General features: G+C 43.9%; 1 protein-coding gene across 2 annotated transcripts in view; it reads left to right on the top strand.

Annotated features, from left to right (window-relative positions):
- Window positions 1-17326, top strand: part of NUP107 (nucleoporin 107) — a 790450-nt gene that overhangs the window by 312872 nt on the left and 460252 nt on the right. The window lies entirely within an intron of this gene.

The raw sequence follows: 17326 nt of genomic DNA, 5'->3' as shown, positions 1-17326 counted from the left end.
CTAGCACTATGGGTTGTTCCCTACCTATATGAATAACTAAGGCGCTAGTTGGTCGTGAGGATATTTCCAAATGAAAAGTCAGCTGTCCTAAGCTCTAACCCTAACTGACCTTGCCACTAATCTAAAAAACTAAGCTCAGGAGAATGACTCCCTTCTCCTAATGTACTGGTCTTCTTTATGGAGTTCCTCTTAATATCCAATTCAAAGTCTTTGGTCACCTTTTGTACCAACACTTTTAACTCACAGGTTTTCGGCTTTCTCACCATCTTTGTGGACTGTACTCCACAAGTCCTTTCTTGAACTTGGTTTGGTCCTTTGATTCGGGCTATTGTTTCTACGGTATTTTTGCTGGGTGTCTTTTTAGGATTATTAACACCCGCACCCCTTCGCAACTGTTTTATCTCCTGTGCTCCTTTTATCTCCTAGGCTTCGCGTGCCTTCACTTCATGGTATTTTCTCTCTTCCCATGGTATTGTTACCCCAGTTTTAATATACTTGCTCCCGCGCGCACACGAGAAGTACTCGAAGTACGTCTGTTGGCTGTGGAACGCCGGGGACTGTATCTGCGGCTCGTGATTCACACGAAGTACGCTGTTTCTTTATCACTGCTGGTGTGAAGAGAGGACGTCCTTCAAGGCAACATGAAAGTTGCCTGTTCTCAAGTAAAGCTACTAAGAGACTGTGGCGTATTGTGTTTGAACGTTAACGTTGAGAGACAAAGTGTTTGTCCTAATACGCATCTCTGCCTCCTTGCTTTCAGTAATCCTGTGATTGGCCGTTTACATATAAACCCTGCCCTTGAGCCAGCCCACGTTATTCTTGAAATACTGTGTGCGCAGCGCACCCGCGCACGGGACGTACTCGAAGTACGGCTGTTGGCTGTTTGCTGCTTTGCGCAGTGAGCAGCAAGGCATATATGGTATGATTTTATATACAGAGTTCTTTTTTGTGTAAGGTGTCTTGAGACTTAGCAATAGGGAAATTGTTAAATTTATAAGCCGACTTGGGTTTTGTTGAGACTGCGAGATGCATTGTAAGGCACTGTAAGTAACATGCTGCAGGCACGGATAGGTACAACTTGAATACCCAGCTGTTGAAATTGATGTGTTTGCATTGAGAGACTTGCAGTCTTGGGACTGTGGTGTAATGAAAAGAAACCTTGCGGGTGTTAAACGTGATTGTAATATGCCTACCAATAATATTAAAGAAAAGTATGAGCATAGCTCATGCAGTTGCACTACCACTTCCGGTCTCTTCTGACTCGGATGAGGATCTAATGGAGTGTGCCCAAAATGAATCAGCAAAAATGATGGTGGAGCGGGTTGAAGAAGACATCCCTGCCTCCTCACAGTCCCTGCTCAATGAGGAGCGGAGACTGGGAGGAGCTGATGAGACTGACACGGGACTGACTGATCTTCACAAACCAAAAGAGATGGATACAGGTTTGTCATTTATGGACACGCCACCAATATTTGCATCAGGGGAAATAACAATGTTGGGGTTATCTGAACATTTTGATGCATCAACGCAACTCTCTTATTCTAAAAGTGGCTTTGTTAATCCTGTAGTAGTATCTAGAGAAGCCAGAAGGAAAGTTTGTTCTCGCGTTATTGAGGAAACGGATTTGGGCCAAGGTGAGCTATTAAAGGAAGTTGTCATAGACAAGTATTTTAAAAGAAATCTTGCTAGCCTTGACAGTATTTCTGGAAATGCTAGCAGAAAATATGGCAAAGATGTATTTACCAAGAGGTGAAGGCAATATAAATGGGCTTATTGCCACTCCTCATACTGAATTACAAGCTGCTAGTGCTCCTCATTTTCTTAATCCAAGGATTGAGTTGGAGGAGAAAGAACATAGTGTTATTGTAGTACCTGACACCCAGAGCACCAGTATCTGTACCGAAGATTTACAAATACCGACTGCTGCGAATGCGCCTATTAAGGTTGCGGAAATATTTAACACCAATCTATCTAAAAAAAAAATGAAAACAAATAGGCAAAAAGAGGTGCGTGCTCAAAAGGCATTGAATGTATCCTCCCGAAAGTTTTTAAGAGATTGTAATCTACGTGATTCTGATTTGGTAATTCCGGAGAGAAATTATGCATCACAGTTAAAGGATGGGCTATCAGCAAGTTTGCATGGGAGTAATGTGATGAAAGGGGGAAAATTGGTGGTTGACCCTCTGGAAAATCCATGTATAAATAAGCCATTGATGGGTATTCCAAAGTCAATGATAGCAACCGACAGTGGTTATGAACAGAATGCGACTGGTTATTCTGAGGCTGTAACTAAACTATCAGATGCTCTGAAAAACAAAATAGTTACTGATAGAATTGTCACTAATCTAAAAAATCTAGAACTTGGGATGCTCGATATTTTTGATTTATTCAAGAACTCTGATGCCCCGATGCGAATAAATATACCACCAAGAGACAAGAATGCCGTGCATGTGTGCCCTGAGGATGTCGAGGGACGAAGTAAGGAGAGACATGCATATGTTGAGTCAATGGGGTGGGTTCAAGAAGTTATGAATGAAAAGATGTCCATTGATGGTGTAAACAAAGCTGATGAGGCCAAAGTGCAGGTATGTACAAACAACGGAGTACCAGTTAGTACTGAGACCCTGTTGAGCGTCCCCGATTTTATGGAAGTTCCCATTGACCCCCAATTGGTGATAAATAGTAACCATATCCCACTCAAAAAGGTTGATCTAGATGCTAGAGATCCACCTTTGACAGAAGATCATGTACAAACTCTAATTAAGGAAATACTGATGCAGAAAGCTGGAAAGATGCCTGTTATAGAAAGCTCAATTAATTGAAATATCATTCCTAATGATATTAGTCATCGTTATCCAGAGAAAAGATCATGCTTAAGTACTGCTATAGAAAGTTCAACTACTGGAAATATCATTTCTAATGAAATTATTGACCGTGAACCCAAGAAAAGAATCATTTCCTCTGCTGATATACAACTGGTTGATTATATCCACCCTTCATCACCAATTGTACGTGCTCTGATTCTAAAGGAAGCGGGGTCTCTGCAGAAGAGAGGTTTTGATACTTATGAGTATCTGGATCAGAGAGAAGTTATGAGCACTTATCCTGAAATGATAGTCAACGAGAGAAGCGATGGGATATGAATCAAGGAGGTGGAGAGGTTTTGTCTATAAATGAAATGAAAGAATGGAGAACAATGGCAGTATCTCTTAGGGAGTCTCTTGAGCAATTAAAACACATGGGGAAGTCCCTTTAGCGATGATAATTCATTCAAATTGGTGACATGGAACTCCAGAGGGCATACGCATTTAGCCTTAAATAAGAAAGTCTGTAAGTCACTAGAGAAATTCGATTTTGTTTTATTACAGGAGTCTTGGGCTTGTGGACCTTTGTTATGGGATGGCTATGTTGTCCTATGTTTGTTTGGTATTCAAGGCCAAAGAGGACGCCCTAAGGGTGGTATGGTGCTTGCATATTGTAATAACCAAGATATTTCAATGTTAAATGAGAAACATTTGTATACTTCTTGTTTAGTTGCTACCTTTTGAATTACAACTAGGAATGGTAATATTCACCTAATGGTGATAAATATTTATTGGAATAATGTTGATAATGATGATGGCATGCTTGAAAAACTGCTTGTTGACTTGAATATATTGTTAGAAGAGTGGTTAATCTCCACACCAGAGTGCCTGATTATTTTGGCAGGAGACATGAACGCCGACTGTAATTTATCAAGCAGTGAGAGGGATTGGAGCTTAATTGGACCAGGCAACAAAAGTAGGGGAATAGGCAACAAACAACACATAGGTGCTCTATGGTGTAGTTTTGCAAAATCATGGGGCCTGATACAGTTATTCAACGATAAACCTACTTGGAAAGCACAAGGGGATACCTCTATCATTGATTATATTTTTGCTAGTGAACATCTGATTGACAATGATGCGAATATGCTTGTTCAATATAATGCAGCTAGTGATCATGCAATGCATTCAATGAATATAAAGAAACAAAACAATCATAGTAATGTATATTGTGCACCAATGGTCGTTAATGTTAGGGGTTCTAGAATTAAGTGCAATACCGAAAAAATGTTTAAATTCAATAATCTAATGTTTCATGATTTTGAGAATAGAACTTTAGAGGCAAAAAAGAAACAATATTCGGTTGATGAATTTGGTGAGCTACTGGGCTCGATGCTAGCCAGGTATGAGCAACCAACATCGGTAGTAGCCTTACGCAAAAGAACTCATAAACATACTTTTGATCTCGATATTAAGCTTCATAGAACCAAGCTGAATAACGACTTGCGTGCCTTAAAAAGACAGAAGTTGTCTGCCGAAAAGCTCAAAGAACAGTGTAGAATGAGGCGTCAAGTCTACAGGAATTGGAGGATTCACCATCATGCCCTCCTAATACAGAAGGACGGCGAAACAATGCTTAAGGCAATGAAGGAGCGAATTCTAGAAATTACTGGGCCTTGATTAATAGCACAGAGACCTCACAAATCCAACTGAATATTAATCCTTTTAGTGAGAATGTATGGTGTGATTACTTTGAGAATCTCTATGCACTCTCTAGTAACGATGATTCTCTGTTAGGGTGGATGAATCACAAATGGACCCTAGATGTATCCGTGGATAAAATATTATTTATAATGAAGAAAATGTAAGCCTCTAGTACTCCTGGCCCTAATAATTTGTCTATGGCATTGTTAAAACAAAATGAATTATTATGGGCAAGAATATTGCATATGGTTTTTAAAGATGTAATTGAAACACAAACCATGCCGGACTCATGGAAAGTCTTGCATGTTCTATTGATATACAAAAAAGGTAATTGCCAGAGTCCGGTTAATTATAGACCCGGATCTCTGATAAATATCGAGACAAAGATATTTTCCGCCATAATCCTGGAAAATGTGTTAAAATTGATGGATGATAATGAAATCCTTGACGTGTGACAGATTGGATTTCGTAAAGGTCTGGGGACGGATGCTGGGGGTTTACTAGTTTCTATTTTGCAAAACCAAACATCTAAGACTGTGCATGTACCCTTGTATGCTGCGTCGATGGATCTTTCTGCAGCCTTTGACATGGTTGACAGACCTCTACTATGGCAAAGGCTTGCTACATTAAATATAGAAAGGAGGTTGCTTTCCATGCTTATTCATCTATATTCCAATACTGTTCTAAGGGTTCGACTCAACAATGAGGGCTTAATGTCTAAGGATTTAAGATCAAGGAATGGACTTAAACAGGGCTGCGCCTTGGCTGCGATTTTGTTCAATTTGTATGTGTCTGGTGCAAATGAAATATTTGATGTTTGTTATCTCCTAAGGTGGGTGGAACTACGATTAAGTGGGTTGCGTACGCAGATGATTTTTTGCTTTTTGACAAAACAAAAATAGGCTTGCAAAGGCTTATTGATGTTTGTCAGGTTTATCAGAGATTTGAAATTGAAAATGAATCCACAGAAAACAGTTGTGATAAACCTGGGTGATACTAATAAGAAATGTGTAAATCCAGTATGGTTTGTAGAAGGAACCGCAATTCGGTTACAGAAAGCATTTAAGTATCTAGGCTATTCATTTTCAAGTAATATGTCAAACAGCATTGTGAAAAAATTTCTTGAATCTAAAGCCACTGAAGCGGGGAAACAAAAAAGTCATCGAAAGTAAATATGGTAAATTTTCAATGGCGGCTTGTAGGGACTTCTACATGATGGTCATTCCAAGACTGGCATATGGTTTAGAGTTTCACCCTGACAGAGATACATCTCAGTTAAAAATAATTGAATCCAATATTTGGAAAAAAATATTATTTTTTCTGCAAAAATGTATACCAATTGAACTAATAAAGTATGAGTTTGGTTTCAATTCATTAAAATGTAGCATTGATTGTAAAAAAATAATGCTACATAGAAAGTGTTCTTGCAGGATCTAATTCAATGCATCAAATATGTAATGATGTAGGAACGGAGAAATATATGTTGAACTTGGAAAACATTTTGTGCAATATTGGAGTTACAATGAAATGTCTCTTAGAGAGACCTGCCAAAACCAAAATGCTGATTAAAGCTTTTGATTGGGTTGCGAATAATGCTGTAGTAATGAATTCAAAATTGTATAGTCAAGTTCTATCGGTGTGGAAATGGTTCCCGGAACCTGAGTCATGTCTTGTAAAATATCCTTCTCGGAAATTACGTAATGGCATCATGCGGTTTAGGTTTAATGTGATGAATACCAATGAAATAGGTGCCATAAGGAAATGTATTCCTGAGAATAGGAAGATCTGCAGATTCTGCATGAATGTAGAGATTACTGAAACACTGTCACAGTTATTGTTCGCTTGCCCTATGCTGATGAATGAAAGACTTGTATATTTCTCAGATTTTGTATATGACACTTCATGTGTAATAAGAGAGCAAATATGGTCTGAAATACTTCATGGAATTGATATCTCGTTGAAAATAAGAGTGATAGCATTTCTAACATGCATCTGCAAAGTGTCATAAAAGGAGAAATGATAGTTAATATAGGATAGGATTGTACTTGCGTGTAAAAACCTTTTGTCTGTGGAAATTGAAAAATTATAGACAAAATGAATATTTGGTGAATTTAAATCGAAAAAGATGAATTTTAGAATTAATTGTGAGATGTTTTGCTTAGATTCAAGAGATGGTGAGATTGAAGCAAATTTTATAATGTATTTGTAGAATGGTAATTGCATCTTAATGTTTTTTATCTTTTGATATTGAAATTTTGTAAAGGTTTTTTTAAACCAATATACAATAAAGAAAGAAAATATATATACTTGCTCCCTGGTGTACTCTGGTTCTCCTTCTCAGATTATTATAGTTCAAGTTCATACATTTTATGTTCAGCCTTTTGTCAATCTTACTGGGAAAAGTTGCCTTCAATTTTATATTCAGGGTTTCGTCAATTTCACTGGGACGAGTTTCTTTCGATTCATAACGAGTCCACTGTGGCCTCCCGCTTCTCCTGGTTACCTCTATTCTTCATGGGGAACGTCTCTGGGGCCTTCATTTACTCAGGACTGTTCTTTTCAATACACTTCTTTGCCGGCTTGCTCTCGCCGGCGTCCTTTTCTTGTTCTGTTCGACGTCTCTTTAATCCTTCTGCTACCTGGATGGGTTTCTGCAGTCCCAACCGGGTGGTGTCGGTGTTGTTGGTCGGGCAGCTTGCCTCCCACCGTCGGGGTAGTCGCGCCACCACCGGTACTTGGTTTTTAAAAATGCTTCTTTTAAACATTTTCTTTATTTCAAGATGAAACTGACAAATGTGTGCAACCAGTATGAGTAATGGCTGAAACATGTCTGCTTACAGACTATCATAATGTTCAACTTACCATTTGACAGATCAATATAAGTGGAGTAAACCATGCTAGGCTAGTACCTGACCTAACACCCTCCCCCCAACCCCCAGACCAAACCCTTTAAAAACTTATAATATGGTATCAACAGTAAGACGGACACAAGTGACCACTGTTCAAGGGTGTTTATTGAACTTCATCAGGTTTGATTCACGCCTATTTAATCCTAAATCTAAAGATGGGAGCAAGCTACGTCCAACAAATAATAAACCAGGCCTAGTGGTGTCTTGTCAAAATAAAAGGGCCTATACTAATAAACCTATTGCCACTCCTTACCTCTAAATACAAGTAGTGGGGGAAACAATGTTATACAAATGAAAAAGGTGTTCAGGAAATATGTCAGGCTATTCAAGCCATAGGTCTCCCTTCCCCACGTTTTCAGCACAGGACAAGGCAGCACACTCGAGCTTAGCACTGTCTCTAGCTTTTCTAGCATGAGGGTGCAGTTCAACACTTCAACATCATGGCCAAGTCTCTTTGCCATTCAAAGTCTCTTCTTTCAGAGGGCCTGGTGCAACACAACAGAGTTCCGTTCCTTTCCTTTCAGTATTTCGCATATACACAAGTTTCTTAGGAATTATGTTCTCAGGGTTTTCAAGGATCCAATTTCTCGGGTGTTTAACTGTTCACCTCGGATCCCCCTCAGCCGGGCTCAGAGCCACCTTGACACAAGATCTTCAATCAGTCTCACTCCACTGGGATCGGACCAATCTATTTATTTTAACACAAACTAACTTTCAACACAAAGCTTTTCAATTGATCTCCCTCAGCCGGGCTTGGACCAACTTTATCTACTTTTCCATCAACTTTTCTTTACTGTATCAACATCGAAGTCTTTCGATTGTACACAGGATTTTGCTTGGCCCGTTGCAGGACCACTTTGATGCACAATTCTTTGCTTCTCTGTCACTTTTTCCAGCACTCGGCTGGATACCTTACAGAGACCTTCGAATGAGCACCCACGCGGTGCCGGACCACTCTGTCAAAGGTATCGTATCTCAGTTTCATAAAGCTCAATCGCTCATCTGTAACTCACTTTTTTACTTGCGTTGGTTATCATACTCATTGCAAACATTGTTTGTTCCAGCACTCGCCATACAATGTTGCCACTCGCAACCTTGGCTTCAACGCAGACCGGTCTTGTACCAGTCTACCCAACTCCGGCTGTGTTGATTTCACTGAGACGTTGCTTTGTTCGTAGAGCCAAGGAAAATACCACGTTAGCTGGTGAGTTTCTGCATCTTGATTATCGATGCGGGAGGGCCCGGGTACATCTGACACACAATGCAGGGTTCTTCAGCCTGGTTTCCTGGACTTGCACTTGTATTCTCGAAGTTTCAGAAAATGGATGGTTTCTTGTTGAAAATGCCAAGTGCACTTCTTTCTGTTTCGCCGTCTTTTTCCTTGTGTTAAACTGCCATCTTGGAACTACTTCCTTTGCTCAGTGTCCTTTCGTGCTCTACCTTTTATCCGTGTGGGGATGTGTAATGGAAGTCAGGTGTGTGTGTAATTGTCGGTAATTGCCTGACCTCAGTATTGGGACATGTCAGGTACACGGCTCGGGTGTTAGTCTGTTTTCACTTATCGTGGGCTGTCCATGAGAAAGTGTTTGTGTTGTAAAAAAGGGGGTGGGGGAGTTCTAAAATATCCTCCCTGGTAGGATGTGGTAAAGGTGTTACAAGAAAGGGGATACTGCGTCTCACTATCCAGTGTTCCTCTCCCCGAAGACCCCTCTTCAGGTGATCCTACCGCACTGATCCACCCCCAGAAACTGGATCCAAAGGCGATGGCCGTGGACACCTGGCTGGCAGATCCCCGGGGTCTAGTGTGTGAGACACCTTAAAGTGTCTCTCACCTTCAATCCTCTATGCACTGCCCTACTCCAGACTGAGGTCTCTGCGACTGCCCACCTTCAGGTGACTCCACTATGCGTTTACATCAGACTCTTCTTTTGTCTTCCAAGTCATCGCAATTTTACGTTTAGCAAGCCACACACACCAAATCTTTCATCCTAATGAGGTGTGCAGTAGGTCTCCTACATCTAGAATGCATTCCCAGGAGGCATGCCTGCGGGGGCCATGCATGCGTCTCAATGCAGCCCTCTGCAACCCTGTCAGCATTCTCCATCCAGTATCTCTGGACTACTGGACAACTCCAGAACATGTGCAACATGTCTGCCTTCTCATCAGCACACCGAAGGCAGAACTGTAGCACCGCTCCATGGAATTGGGATATTCTATAGGGGGGGTCATACATGCCCTGTGTGTATCATACAACTGTGATAACTTGAACCGTGCATTCCTGGAAATCTTCTGAATGTTTAGCAAGGCCCCAGCCCACTCTGTCAGTAAAGGACCTACCCAGGTCCGACTAACATTGCATTCGTACTTTCAATTCAGGCTCACTCAGTATGCTCAGGACTAGTTTGTGCACTCTGGAGTGGTCTCCAGAGTGGTCATGGCCTCCCTCTCACACATCGTACATTGTGTCGAAATCCTGATTTGACTCCGTGCCCTCAAAGGCAGGCCACTTCTTATAAACCTCCTTCAGGATGCCCAAGTACAATAAAAATTGTCCTTGCTGTTTCCCGGAAGTCTGGATTAAAGACGTCTATTACCTTACCATCAACCATTAGATCCCTTATTGTGGCCACCCCATTGTTCTCCCAATATCCTCTAACTTCTTGGACCCTCTTGAGTCTTATGCCAGCCACCAGGGGAATGTTGAATAAGTAAGGATCTGGGGTTCCCAGGAGCCTCCACATTCGCTGCCACACATTTCCCCAGCACTAGAAGTTGAGGAGGGTGAGAATGCACGGGGGTATCCAGAGGACTTCTTTCAAAAAATATCCTCAAAGAGAGGGCCGCATTGTTTAGTTTCGAATGGATTGTGTTCTCCAACGTATTCCACATCATTGAAATGTGTAATGTCCAGACTGTACTGCTTCGGAATTTTTATACTTACACGCACCGCATCTGCTTGTGGTGTCTGGGCGAAAATCATGATACTGACGACTGCTCGAAGTGCCAGTCATTGACTGCCAAGGCCTTGTGGAAGCGTAAGGGGAAATTACAGATAGGTCAGGTTTCTAAACCTCGAAAATCCCATAAAACTGCGGGTATTTCCACTGATGACTCGAGGGGTGACTCTCCTCGTCGGAAGGAGTCCCGCCACTCGTCCTCGTCTCGGCACTCCCGGAAGCAGAGTCACCGGTCACCTTCCCAGTCCTCGTCGGATGATGGCTCAGAGAGGAAAGTGGCTTGTCCCACTAAATCCTCGACCCCTGAGGAATGGGAGGCATTCAGGGAGCAAATGCTGCCGATTGTTCAATCCCAGGGCACAGTTCCGTCCGCGCCTTTGGAAGAAGCCGGCAGGGAATGGTCTCGGTCCGATGCTCGCGTGCCTTTGGGCCCGGGTACTTGGCGCGATAAACATCGGGAACTGTCGAGGTCCTGTTCGGACAAGGCTCCGGTGGATCGCCAGAGACATGCCAGATCCAGGTCTCGGTCTTCATCCCCAGCGAAACCGCAGAAATCTGGTAAGGGCTTGAGGCCGGTGTCGGTGCTGTGTCCGTCGAGTATGGCTGTCAGGGCTTTGCCTTCGATACAGCCCTCAGAGCCTTCGGCGGCGTCGACGCCGAAGCCATCGGCGCCTTTGGGGTAATTTGGCCAGAATTTTCCAGTGCAGGCCCCTGGTACTGTGGGTCCTCTGAGAAAGGCTTTATCCGAGACGGTGAGGCCTGTTGTGGACTCCAGGGCCGCTCCTGTCCCTAGGAAGGAATACTTTCATTCTCTGCATGATATTTATGAGGATGAGGAGAGGTCAGATATGGAGTTTGAGCCTGTTGACACTCATGAGGATCCTGACATGGTCTTTTCTGAAGACAGTCAGTTGGAGGAGTTGAGTCAGTCGTTGCATGATGGCAGTGGCCTTGACATGTCTCCTGAGGTGGGGTTTGGTAGGCCAGAGCCTGGGGCTCATGATGAATCCTCCCATAGGAGGTTGATGTCTAGAGTTACAGAATATCTCGGTTGGTCTGGTCCTCTGGTTGCTTTCGATCAGGATGACCTGACTGATATTTTGGATCAAGGTCTGTCCACTGACAGTGTTGCCTTATCGTTTGGCATTGCAAAAAAGGGTGGTGGCTACTTGGCAGACCCCTGAGGCTCTTCCGGAAGTCAACAAGTCATTACTAAGAAATACTGCCCATCCAGTAGCGACCCCAGCTACCTATCCACTCGCCCCACTCCAGAGAGTTTGGTGGTTCAGGCGGCTACGGTCGCCTCGAGGAAGGAGGCATACCCTACCATCCCTCCCGATAGGGACGGCAGTCGCTTCGATGGTTGGGCATGCAAGGTATTTTCTGCTGGGAGTATGGCGCTGAAGTTGGCCAACTCCACTTGTGCGTTGGCAAGGTTTTCCCATACTCTGTGGAATTGTCTCTCTAGTGGCTGAGCATATCTTTGGGCGCAGCTGTGTGCCAACCTCTGCCTTTTCGTCCCAGGGGACAACCGTGGAGTGGGGGAGGGGTTCCTTTCGTTGAACTCCTTTGGTTGAACTAGAGGAGCAGCTACTCAAAGGGGCCACCGTAAAGGTAGCCGTGGTGGACGGGGAAAGAGGTGCCAAAGCCACTCGGGCAGCTGCCTCTTTGTCTTCAGGCGCTGCCACACCCGCTCCGAAAAAGCTATGAGGCCATGTTCTATTGTTTGCCGGCTGGGTGCAGACTGTCTCAGCATCAGTGTTTAAGGGCCAGTCTGTGCCGGTCGTGCCGTCGGCCACGACCCACACAGCCCTCTTGACAAAATTGGTTGAGGATTTGTTTCCTGAGACTGCCCGGATTTGATTTCCATTGCTCGCTCGCTCCTCGAGTGCCCGTCGGCAAGAGGAAACAACGCGTGCATTGAAACGTGGCTTGTGTGAACTGGTGTTGAACTGCTGAAGACACCCATGCTGGGACTTGTGTTGGGTTGCGCATTGCGCATTGCTACTGTTGTGTTGGGTTAGCGCTGGGTGTGGGAGTCAGAATGGACACACCCCGATATTTGAACAAGGTTTTCTTTTTGTTTTAGGATCAGTGATTGGTCCGGCCCAGCCCACGCCCACTGACTAGTCCACGCAGTCCATATAGCCCGGGAGCACGCGCACCCCAGAAGTGCATTCGTAAGTGCACGGACTGTTGGACGGGAAACGGGCTAGGCTGGTACGGGGGTACTAATACACACAACCAAGTACTCCCGTTATCTTAATTTCACTGGTAACAAAGTCAACCCGGCCCTTCCCGGTATGGTTAACGGCCTGCGTAGCAGGCGGAAACTCTGTGATTTCCCCATTGAAACCTTGTAATGACCCAGTCACGCTCAATCATGATTGCACTGGGGGAGCCTCTTTATCCGTTAGCACGAGCATGGGGCTGCCCACGGCTGGGAGATCTTTATGTGAAGGTCTGCCCCGTTCCATGTTCTGCAGTCCTTAACTACACTGTTTTGTCAGAAAGTGTCCATATTGTCCATCCTTTGTATGGGGCGGGTAGTGAGGGATCCTCTGAGGTCCTGGAAAGTACTGCCACTTTTAAGATGGAAGAATTGAACAAAAGTGATGAGATTGTGGTTGGAGATCTCCCATCTGTGGCACAGATGCCCTATGATGAGGTGAGATTACCTGCTACTATAGGAGGCACCTTGATCAGGCCCAAGTTCTCTGATGTATCGATGATAGCCCCGGGAATAGAGGCGGTTCTGGGGAAACGTATGAGGTTTTCCATGGGTCCTTCCACCCCAGTCACTCAATCTAGATTTGGTATGGAGAATGTTCACCTATTTAACACAGTGGAGGGTAAACTGCCAATGGGGAGGGAGATGTCTTTTATTCCCCACAAAAATCTCTTCCCTGGGAAAGATTATGGAAATGTTAAATCTAGCTCTCCCACGGACATTAAATCCAACTCTGTCCAGATGGGGGCGCTATCCTTGTCCGATCACGAAATAGCAATGTTTTCGTCCTCCCATAACCCAGAGGCTAGACACTCTGGAATAGGTAATCCAACCATCAGAGTGCTGATATTGAGACCATGGCCACCGATTTTCCAGTAATGACTAGATTGCTAAATTTGCTGGATAAGGGACATAAACAGACCCACTGTGAAATAGGCATCCTAAAAGGTGTCCTAGTCGAAGTTTTGTCAAAAATCAGTAAAATTGAAGGTTTCCTATGTGCCTGCGATGCTGTTGCCGCTTTGACTAGGGACAAAAGGAAATTGGAAGTCTCTAATCTAAACCAAATGACTCAAACTCCTCTTATACAGGGTACATCTACACCAGTTTCAAACTTAGTCAGTGAAACCCAGTATAATAGGAATACACCAGGCTACACAAACATCAGCTGACCGTAGGATGGTCGGGGTGGGTAAACTGTCATTTGCTGCTATGACCTCTGTACCCAAAATGAATGGTGACCCAATCTCAGACCTATTGGTACATCAGCTGATGCAGGCGATCGCAGCAAATGCTCTGGCTATCCAGCAGCTGACCAAGTGTCCTAGTGAAGTCCCTCCCGCAGCTGCTGCTGCCGATACTATCCTTGGAGATATGGGGAGTATGGATTTGGAGGCCTGCCAAGATGGTATCGAACCTACTACTAGTCCGTCTGATCTAACTAATTTAATAGATCTCGATGAAGAATCCCAAATCAATGAGCCCTCTCCACCCCCACTGCTTCCCACCAATGAGTCTCAGGCACCGACCCATGCTGCCATGACTAGATAACAGAGAAATATGGCTGGCAGAGCCCAAAAAAGACCATTCCATCAAGCAAAAAATCTCTCTGCTGCCATAAAAAGGACTTTCTGAAAGCCAATCCACCTCTTATGGATCCTAGGAAGCTCCCAACTCCACTAAACACTGATGAAGAAGTTATCGACTTGGAGCAACTAAATCCTGAATCCAAGAAGCTATTGAACCTTGCTGTGCCCAACAATAGCAATGGAACACCAACGTGCAATGGGTCTCATGATTCTAATAGTGGTAAGAATGCCAATAGGAAACTAGGCACCACGGACACCTTAAAAAAAGGGGCGGTACAAGAGGGAACTCCAGATACCGTAAACTCAAAACAACTGAACCTGCTGAACTTTTATCCTACCGTATTAATTAAAAAGGCCTCACATATAATGAAGGGAGGGGATGCCATCAAAACGAACCCGTTGCCAAAGGGTAGTAGAAAAGTGGTAGAGAATGAGTCTGCCGACATCGACAAAAATACTCCAATTGAACCTCAAGTGGGTGCCCAGGTTCCTCGGCATTCGAACCTACCACCCGAATCATGTATTGCTACGGAGGATTGTGGTCAAACTAATAGGACAGACGTCCCCAATAATACATTCTCAGAGGAGGAGGGCCCCCTGCTCTCACATGAGATGCCTTCCATCATGGGTTGGGAACATAATGAAGTCTCTAATGGAAAAATTAGCCTAAACCGATCTGCCATTCTGAAAGCATTTCAGGCAATACCAGCATTGAGAACCATCAGATCGACGACATTGATTGGGTCAGATTATTTTCTAATAACAGGATGATTTGTGGGCATCACTCGCACATCATCATGAAGATGATCTGGGCCCAACAAAGTGACTTTGATTTGATAGGTTTTATTCCCATTCATATTTTCGACCGAAGAGCAAGCGCCAACATTTGTTGAAAAACCTCCTGTAAGGATGATGGTGCAAATGGGAGTAACTGAGGGAAATCTCCCTGACCCTCTCAGTGAGGAACTTTTCAGGCAATTCATGACTTCTGCAACAGCTTTCTCTGGTACCAAGTCTAATGATCCGGGGGCCTAGACTATGACCTCTCAGCACATGGCTAACAAATAGAGTAAGGGAAGGGGGCTGACTCTAATGTCTTGGAATGCCTGTGGTGTAAGGAATCTTAGACTATGGATATCGCATCTTGACGTAGAGTCTCGCCACGCGATCATCCTTATTCAAGAAACTATGCACTTGACTCATTTTGATGTGCCAGGTTATTTTACTTATGCTCAGCCTGCCATAAAAGGCTCTCAAGGCCGCCCTTCTGGTGCCCTTGCGGTTCTTATAGATAAAGCAAGTAGAATCGCCTCTGTACTGGTCTTCGCCGACTATTCTATCTTAGCAGTTAAATTGAGTTGCATAGGCGGTGCAGGGTGCACGATACTGGTAATTTGTCTATATTGGAATAAATTGAATACTGCACAGAGCGAGCCATATCAGAAGATCCAGGAATTTTTGTTATCCTGGGGGGTGATTTCAATGCTTTATGTATGGAATCATCAATCGACAGTGGCACCCGCTCTGGTACCCCCTCAATAAAGTCGGGGGAAGAGGTGGGTGGATTACCTCCTCTCATGGGCTATCCAACTGGTACTTCCTAATCTTGACCTATTTAGGTATACCTGGTCTCGCGGAGCGGCGTCTACGTTGATTGACTATTTTTTTGTTTCTAGTATACTTGTGGCCTATGTGGACACTCTGGACATATGTGATCCATCCTTGGGGGAAACATATGGCTCGGCTCCTTACCCTAAATATTCGGATTAGGCACTTCACTCATGATCCGGCGCTAACCTTGGTTATCCCTGATCGCCCCCACATCAGTCTACGGTGGGATTTTAAACTATGTTTTAGAATATCATGATCCACTTTCCAGAGGTAAGAGCAGGTACAGACTGTCTCTTGGCTGAATGGACCAATAGTTGTAGAATACAGATTCACGTTGGTAATCCGACGTCCACAGCCACACAGCATATCATATTACCGAAACATCGGCACACCTATAACTTATCAGTGGTAAATCTCCGTAAGGAAAAGCGCAAAGACATACGTGGTCTTGGCCTGCCACATCTTGTCGGGGTTAGATATGCTATGCTAAAATCCAAAATCAATCAAAGGTATCGCAATAGGCTCAAGGTTTTGAGATATGATCTAATGATGGCAGATAATCAGAGCATGCTTCTCCATCTTCTAAATCATGACTCAACAAATATGGTCAGCATTGAGAGCGCTGACTGGAACGGGGGGGATATTGAATGAAGCAGCTGTTTCTGCCACAGCTTGGGCTACATATGTTCAAACAAAATATGCACTTCCTACACGATTTGCCAATATTGTAACCCCTAATTATCATAGCCTGATTCTAAGATACTCGCCCTGGGTGCTTGATGATATCATCCGGGCGATTGGAAAGCTAAAGAGCTCCCGTGCGCCTGGCCCCGATGGTATCCCTCCATGTCTGATCAAGGCTGATCCGAATATTTGGGCTAGGATCTTGGAGAACAAATTTGACAGTGTCTACCTCACAGGCTCTATTCCGCCCAGCTGGTGTTCGGCAAATATCATCCCTATCTATAAGAAGGGGCGGTGGGATGATCCAAATAATTTTAGGCCTATCGCGTTGATGGATGTCTCAGCAAAGAGCTTCACTTATTTATTGCTAGAATCCGTGCAGCAAACCATAGTTGAATTGGGTGTGCTGCCCCGATTTCAGGGCGGTTTCCGTAAACAACTAGGGTGCTCGCTCAATGCATTTATTTTAGCACACCTACATGCTCAAACAAAAGGCGATCAGACTGGGCCGATATACATGGCTGTATTGGACTTAACCTCTGCATTTGACTCGATTATTCGAGCTGTGCTTTGGGAAAAGATGATTGCCTATGATTTCCCGTTATATCTTGTCGCCATGATAGCGCTCCTCCATCAAAATACCACATATCAAATTAGATTGACTAAGGAGGGTGCCTTGACAGATAAAATACCGACAGAAATAGGCCTTAAACAGGGCTGCAACTTAGCAGCTGTGCTCTTCAACCTATACTTAGCAGATCTTGAATCAGCATGGGTAGATCTGGTAATATTTCCAGTGAATTTGGGTAGTTTGGTTATTAATTGGCTTGCTTTCGCC

The sequence above is a fragment of the Ambystoma mexicanum genome, chromosome 12, assembly GCF_040938575.1.
Source record: "Ambystoma mexicanum isolate Mex_15411 chromosome 12, UKY_AmexF1_1, whole genome shotgun sequence".
Taxonomy (NCBI): Eukaryota; Metazoa; Chordata; class Amphibia; order Caudata; family Ambystomatidae; genus Ambystoma; species Ambystoma mexicanum.
Note: the sequence above shows the minus strand (reverse complement) of the source record. Positions and strands in the feature narration are given on the sequence as shown.